The sequence below is a fragment of the Marmota marmota genome, unplaced genomic scaffold, assembly GCF_001458135.2.
Source record: "Marmota marmota marmota unplaced genomic scaffold, marMar, whole genome shotgun sequence".
In the NCBI taxonomy this organism is placed as follows: domain Eukaryota; kingdom Metazoa; phylum Chordata; class Mammalia; order Rodentia; family Sciuridae; genus Marmota; species Marmota marmota.
The window spans coordinates 7064969-7073132 of NW_026000153.1; the positions used below are offsets into that span (position 1 = coordinate 7064969).

General features: G+C 43.0%; 1 protein-coding gene across 3 annotated transcripts in view; it reads right to left on the bottom strand.

Annotated features, from left to right (window-relative positions):
- The window catches only part of Nod1 (nucleotide binding oligomerization domain containing 1), a 62514-nt gene extending 59467 nt beyond the window's left edge, over nucleotides 1-3047 (bottom strand). For 2 of the 3 annotated variants that reach the window (XM_015490187.2, XM_048786412.1), the window contains exon 1: nucleotides 2641-3047. The gene's annotated coding sequence lies outside the window, so the exon portion shown is untranslated. The remainder of the gene's footprint in view (nucleotides 1-2640) is intronic. The other variant, XM_015490186.2, reaches the window with a different exon arrangement.
- Nucleotides 3048-8164: the final 5117 nt, after the last annotated feature.

Consider the following 8164-nt stretch of genomic DNA (forward strand, 5'->3'; position numbering starts at 1 on the left):
ATTGTTTATTTTGGGACTGGGTCTAGCTAAGTTTCCCAGGCTGGCGTCAAACTTGTGATCCTCCCAAGTCACTAGGATTACAGGCCTGTGCTCCCATGCCAGAACTCAGTGAGCATTTGATGCAATGAAGAAGAGTGTTCCCAGAAACAAGTTCAGACCTATAGATGGCTGAAAGAAGGTCCTTTGTGTGACATGCAATTGACTTCCCCAAGATGTCAAAAAAACAAAAAATACCAGGGCCTGGAAACTTGCAAAATACCTATAGCTTCTGCATGACAAAAATTCAGCACAAGTAGAAATGTTAGTTAATTTCATCTTGCCTAACTCTCCACTCCTCCTAAAAAAAGAATTGTAGAAGAAACTGGTAACTTGAACTTCAAATCCTAGGTTTGTATCTTAGATTTTTAACAAATAGTGAACCTTTTTTTTTTTTTGATAAAAGGTCCTGTTATCTTGTTTAAGCTAATATCAGTGATCACACAGACACTATAAACCTTACTCTTCATACCTCTATGACTTCACTGTTTATATTTGTAATGTCTAAACAGTGTTGCTGCTGTTGCTATCAAAGTGACTGTCACATCACAATGAGGGGTGAAAGTTTTGGCTGGAGTGCAGGCATCAGAAGCTATAGGATTTGGGCTTCATGATCTAGATTTCTGACTGTCTTTGGTCATCAAAGAAAGAGTCACTACCCCTAGGCCAAGAGTCAGGAGCAAAACAGGAACAGCAGGTGCATGATCTGAGATGGCAGCCCGCAGGAGATACACATGTATGCCACAGGAGTCTCTGCTGACAGCCCCCATTGGAGGCCATTTGGGGATGTAGGAGGCAGTGGGGTGCGGGAAGACTGAAGATTCAGGACAGCTTTCTTTTGTGAAGAAATTTATTTCTATCACATGGAATAAACCTGTATTGTAGAGCCATTAATTAGCCCTCTTGGTGATTGTGGTAGAGTGCTAGTAGTCTGATGACCCAGACCTCAAAGACCTGAGGAGGAAGATACCCTGGATCCCTCCCCTAAGCAGGGCAGCAGGGTGGGAGAAGAGCAGGACCAGCTTTTGTTGGTGGTTGCAGGGTACTGGGACTTGAACTCAGGGGCATTTAACCACTGAGCCACATCCTTTTTTTTTTTTTGGTATTTTATTTAGAAACAGGATCTCACTGAGTTGCTTAGGGCCTTGCTAAGTTGGTGAGGCTGGCTTTGAACTCACAATCCTCCTGCCTTAGTCTCCCAAGCCTCTGGGACGACAGGGGTATGCCACCAGGCCCAGCAGGAATAAAACTTTGAAGGAGACACCTTCTGGACCAACACTATCATAAAATAAAATAAACAATTGTTGGACACAAGTTACCACTACTGTGACTAGTAACTACCAATGACAGAGTACCTGCCATGTGTCCTGCCTGATGTTTGATATACATCATGTCACTAAAAGATGTCAGCCTCTGGAGAGAGCTCCTACTTTACTCTTATTCCATAGGTAATCGAACATGGGCTCAGAGAGGTCTAGTAACTTGCCAAAGGTCTGAGATCACAGAAGTGTCAGGATCTGAATTTGAACTTAGGGTTAGTGGGCTCCAAAGCTTGAACATTCCTCCATTCCCTCTTTTCTTGCAACCTTTGAAAGACCCCTCTTCTACCTTTTTACTGTGGTTTTAAATCTACCTTTCTCACCTGCCCAGCACATCTGGGGAGCTGCCTGACCCTTGTCCAATGGCTCTGCTTCCGAGTTACAGCTATCTGCCCCTGGGGTCTACCCCCAGGTGAGGACAGAGAATCCACTTCTAACTTCTGAGGCAGAGACAGGCAAATCTTAACTGAGAGCTTTCAAGGGAAGACCAACCCCACCCTCAGGCAAATACACCTCTGGTTTCACCCTTAGGGCCTAAGGTGTTAAAGTTGTCAAGGGTGCACTTGACTTCCCAAGACTAAATTTCAAAAAACCAGCAATCCAGGCATTTCACAGACTGCAGAACCAAAAGAGCATCATTAATCATTCTTATCATTCTGTGTTCAAGACTGCACACTTGAAGCAATTTTTCATATGATATTCAGCGACCCTGCCAAGCATTGTCTCATTTCCTAATTTTGTTGCCAGTTGAACACTTAGGGAAGTCCTACCTCAGATTCAGGGCCAAACAGGGCACTGGAAGGAGCCAGCGTATCTGATGGCTGGACTCCAGGAAGGCTCCCATCAGCCCTCCCAACTTCTCTTGGAAGCCACCCTTGGGTCCTCTGGTCCTAACTCCGGTGCACACTGGAGTCACCCAGGGAGCTTTTCAACAATACAGACGCCTGGGTCCCACCCTAGAGATTCTGACTGCATTGATCTAGGGTGTGGCCTGGGTATCTGGATGTTTAAAATGCCCCCCCAGGTGACTCTAAATTGCCCGCAGTACAGAGAAGGCCAGCTAGACCACAGCTGGATAAACATTTCCCCTGAGCTTCAGTGCCGTTTCTGAACTTTGGCGGCATTTCTCCAACTCCTGGGTTTCTCTACCTCGTCCACCCGAGCTCTTCCAGAGCACTGTTGTGTTCCACCCACAAGCAGATCTCGCCTCCCTGCGCCTCCTCGCCTGCGGCGCCCCAGACCCCAACACACGTCACGTCTCTTCGCGCGATCGCCTAAGACTTACTTGGCCAAGTTTGCAGAACAGGCAGCGGCTGCAGGAGAGACCGAGCGCCAGGTGCGCCGGGAGCGCAGTCGCCGCGGTAGCGCGGAGGCCCCGGGAGCGCCGCGCCGGCAGCAGCGCTAGGGCAGAGCAGGCACCGCCGCCTCGCGGTCCCGGAACGGGAACTGGTCGGGACGGCTGCTGCGGCCGCGCCCCTCTGGCGGCGCCGGGAGTCTGGCGGGCTCCTGCGGGAGGCCGAGGCCGGTTGGGGGCGGGCCAGGGTGGACTGGCGCCGAAATCTCGAGGGGCGCTCTGTGCCGAAAGACACGCGGCCCGCGCCACCGCACAAGTGCGAGTGGACAGGCCTCAGAGTTCGCCGAGGGGTGACAAGCTGGGAACTCGTCGTGACAGCTTGGCCACGGCCTCTGGGAGCCAAGGCCCGCCCCCTAAAGAGCAACCAGAGTCAATGCCTGGACGTAACGGGGAGCTCTGGTTAAAATGGCACGTGAGCTCCACCTGGGTGAAAACTAGTTCAAAGTAATCAAATTTGCAACTGAGCATAGACTTTGATTTAGACTTTAAAAAAAAAAAATCTTAGCTTTTCTTCTTGTGTGTCCTTAAGCTTGTTATTAACAATGCATATTTAATATTCTTTTCATTTCCTATCTGAGTTGTAAAGGAATTTTTAACATGCTAATAACTTTGCCTGATATTTTTAAACACATTATCGATGCCATAAAATGTTGTCACTTATTCACACTAAAGAAGTGCATTCGATCAGGTGACCACATATACTTAGGCATATTAGAATTCCAAACAAAGGCTGGCTTCTGAGAAAAGGAGAGCAGGATCGTAACTCAAAAGTGAAACTTCGCAAACACAAGGGGTTAAAACTTGCAAGTACAAAAATGAAGTCTAGATTTTAATTCCTCCATCTTATCCTTATATGAGCCTCTCTCGTAGGAAAAAAACAAAAACCAAAAAACTTCCTCTAGGATTCTGAACTGTATCTTTTATGTATTTTAACCTGTCATTTAATATTTTCTAATCTGGTTTCTCCTGCTGCATTCTGAATAATTTCAAGTCTTTCAAATGTTATTTTGTAGATGTTTGAATTTTTATCATGTTTGTTTTGTAATACTAAGGATTAAACCCGAGGCTTAGCTTTACTCCCCACCCCCAGCCCTTTTTATTTTATTTTAAGATAAGGTCTAGATTTGCAATCCTCCTGCCTCAGCCTTCAGAGCAGCTGGATTATAGGCATACACTGGCTTGGATTGGTTTTTAAACTATGTGTGGTAGATTGAATAGTGACCCCGACCCCCTATCATGATATCAATCCTAAACCTGGAACATGTGAATATGGCAAAGGGGAACTGAAGCTGCAGTTAATTAAAGTTGCAGGAATTAAAGTTACTAATCAGCTGACTTTGAGATTGGAAAATTATGCTGGATTATTGAGATGGGCCCACTGTAATCCCAAGGGTCCACCTAAATGGAAGACGGAGGCCAATAAGGACCAGAAAAATAGCAGCCTGAGAAGGAACTGGCCAACACTGCTGGCTTTGAAGATAAAGAAAAGGAACTGTGAGCCAAGAACTGCTGTTCTGCTGACACTTTGATTTTAACCCGGGAGACATATTTTGAAAAGCTGACTTTCCAAACCATAAAATAATATTAAAATGTTATAGTTAAAGCTTCATCCTGGGGTTTCATAAACTGATTTCCAGACCACTCATGTATAATCGAATCAAGCCTTTATTGAAGCACACCAGTAGCAGCTGACCAGAACGTAAAGCTGTTCCCCTGATCAGCCCCGAACAATTGCAAGGGCGCTCCTTATAAGCCTGAAAACCGCAAAAGGAATGTTGGGGGGTCCAGCCAATGCAAGCAAGCCAGGTTACAGAAGCGGGAGAGTGCAGTCTAGCGGCAGGAAGCCTAACCAATCACAGCCCAGTCACCCCAGTTACAGAAACAGAGCCCCATTACCCTAGTTACAGAAACAATGCCCCATTAGGTAGTCCCATGTTCTTAAAGGTGTCTATAGCAAAAGGAAAAGAACATCTTGCCCGAGTCATGACCTTTCTACTTGGCATGGTTGTTTTACAGGATGAAGTCATAAAACAAAATGGAGTCACATTTGCTTCTACTATCACAAAAATATTAAATTTATGGTAACTTGGAATAGCAATAAAAAACAAATAACAACAAAAATAGCAATAAAAAACAAGTCCTTAGTCCTTAGAGGAAGAACGTTCACCTAACATGCATGAGTCACTGGGTTCGATCCTCAGCACCACATAAAGTAAAATAAAGACATTGTGTCCACCAATAAGTAAAAAATAAATTTTTAAAAAAGTCCTTAATTTTAACAATATTTATTTTCTAAGTTTTTTTTAAGTTCTATTTCTAGTTTTCTTGTTTGTTTTGCAGTGGTGGGGATCAAATTCAAGGCCTCATACATGCTAAGCACACCCTATACCACTGAGTTACACTCCAGCCCTATTGTTTGTACTTAATAGTCTCCTGTTCTTTGCTGAATCCATAATTTAAAAAAAATTAACAGCTTATTTCTTTTGTTTTTTTTAATTTGAGATAATTATAAATTCACATGTAATTCAAAGAAAGAATGCAAATGCATGTACCCTGTTTTCCCCAATGATAACAACATACGGCAAAGCTGGGTATAACAGTACAACCAGAACATGGACATTAATATAGTCAAGATATAAAACATTTCTACCACTACAACCACACACTGCCTTTATACCACCTCAACCCTTCCTTAACCCCTGGCAACTACTAATCTGCTATCTATTTTTATACTTTTGCTATTTCAAGAATGTTAAATACATAGAATCATATATTATGTAATAAGTTTGGGAAAGATTTTTTTTCCACCTAGCATTATTCTATGGAGATTCATCCAGGTCTTTGCATGAATCAATAATTCTTTCCTTTTTATTGTTGATCAGAAATTCCATGGTATGAATTTCCATAGTTCATTTAATCATTCACCCATTCAAAGGACATCTGGGTTGTTTCCAGTTTGGTGCTATTTTGAATATTGTTGTTATAAGAATTCATAACATAATGTATGTGTAAACATAAGTTTTCATTTTCCTTGGTTAATACCCAGGGGAGCAACTATCTTCCAGAATGGCTAATTTTACATTTCCACTAGCAACTGGATGAGTAATTATTTTGTAACATTCCCACCAGCATTTGGTGCTGTCAAAATTTTTCATTTTAGCCATTTGGATAGGTGTGTGGTGATAGTGATACATTATTATTGTTTTACTTTCTCGTTGAACATTTTTGCATGTGCTTATTTGCTATCTGTATTATTATTATTATTATTATTATTATTACTATTATTTGTACTGGGGATTAAACCCAGGGGTGCTGAGCCACATCTCAGCCCTTTTTATTTTTGATTTTGGGACAGGTCTCACTAAGTTGCTTAGGGCCTCAATCATTTCCTGAGACTGGCCTTGAACTTGTACTTGAACTTATAGTCTTCTGCCTCCCGAGTTGCTGGGATTACAGACATTTGCCTCTGCACCTGGCTGTCATCGGTATCTTAAGTGAAGTGTATCTCTTTGTCTCTTGCTTATTTTCTAATTGGATTGTTTGCTTTTTTTTTCCCCTGTTGAGTTTTAAGATAAGTTTAAGTTTTCTATAAGTGGTTTGTAAATATTTTCTTCTACTCCTTGCTTATCTTTCCATTCACTTATTACGGCCTTCATAAAGAAAAATATTTTTAATTTTGACATGGTTCACATGTTAGCTTCTCTTCACTGTGACCAAAATACCTGACAAGAACAACTCAAGAGGAGAAAAAGTTTATTTTGGCTCAGAGTTTCAGAGGATCAGTCTGTGGATGGATGACTCCATTGCTGTGGGACCAAGAAGCAGCAGAACATCACGGTGGGAGGGTATGGTGGAATAAAGCTCTTTAGCACATGGAAGCCAGGAATCAGAGAAAGACCTTGAGGAGCCAAGGATAAGATATAAACACCAAAGACCTGCCCCAGTGACCTGCTTCCCCCAGTTATACCCTACCTGCCTATAGTTACCACCCAGTAGTCCTTTCAAATTATTAATCTATCAAATGGATTAAACCACTGATTAAACCTAATCAGCTCTCAACATCTAATCATGAGCTTTTGGGGGATAGCTTATATCCAAACCATAATACCCCCACCCCTGTGATAAGCTCGTGCCCATATCACGATGCAAAATGCCTTTAGTTAATCTCCAAGAGTTCCCATAGTCTTCACAGTCCCAGCATTTTCCAAAAGTCCAAGTCCAAAGTCTCCTCTGATATGAGCCTCTGTAAAGATCAAAAGCAAGTAACGTGCTTCTATATAATGGCACTGAATAAACATTCCCATTCCAAAGGGAAGAAATAGGGACATAGAAAGAAGGGATGTAAAACTGAAACCCAGCTGAGCAAACAAGTCCTGTAGCTCTGTGTTCAGTATCTGGGAAAAATGGTGGTGAGACTGGGGTCCAAAGGACTTGGGAAGCCCTGCCATTATGCCCTTGCTGCTTGCAGCTCACATGGCCTCTCTCTTAGGTTGGCTCTGCGGCATCCAAAAGCTTTCTTTTGCAGACATACGTTCCTCATTACTGGCATCTATTAATCCCAGGAGTCTCCACTGCAGCTTTGACTTCCTTTTCATAGCTTCATGAATCACCCTCTCTAGGCAGGGATTCTAATCCTGCTACATCTTGCCTGGATTCCCATGCCTTTCTCTGAAATCTTGATAGAAACATGACCCCTTAACTCCAGCATCCTACATTCCTGCAGAACCAGTACCACATGGATGGTGCCAAGGTCTGTTGCTAGCTTGAGTAGCTGGACCCCCTTGGTTGACAGCTGTATCAGTCTCCAAGTACCTGGGAGACTGAGCATGGTGAAACAAATCCTAGAGAGACAACTTCCTATGCACCTGTGTGATAAGGGTGCCTCCATGGTCTCTTAACTGTTTTCCCTTTTATACCCTTAAGCCTGCCATAAGTATGGCCATGCTGATTCCTGAGATGCCCTCAAGACATCTGCCCTATTGTCTCTGTGCAAATACTCAACTTCTTTTCAGGAGTTGGTAATCTCTTCAACAACCACAACTTCCTTGGATCCAGTTTTACACATGCTTTTCTGGCCCAACTGCAAGTTTTTTTTTGTTTTGTTTTTTTGTTTTTTTTAAAGCTTTCTTCTCTGCTTCCTGCCAATTCTCACAATAAATCTGGCTAAAAGCTGTTGGCAATATTGATGCTACTGCCTGAGTGCTGTGCTTTCTTGAACTTTCTTCCACTAGATTACATAGTCCAACACCTTTAAATTCATACTCACAGAAAGTTTCAGGACAAGGGCAAAATGTAGACAAGTCCTTTGCCAGAATGTAACATAAACGGCCACTGGTTCAAAGCCCAATAGAGTCCTAATTTGCCTCTGAAACCCCATGAGCATGTTACTCTCTGCATTCCTATGGGCTTTCTGGTCTTCTGAGCTCCCATTAGAATCACCCATTTTGCTCTGCTT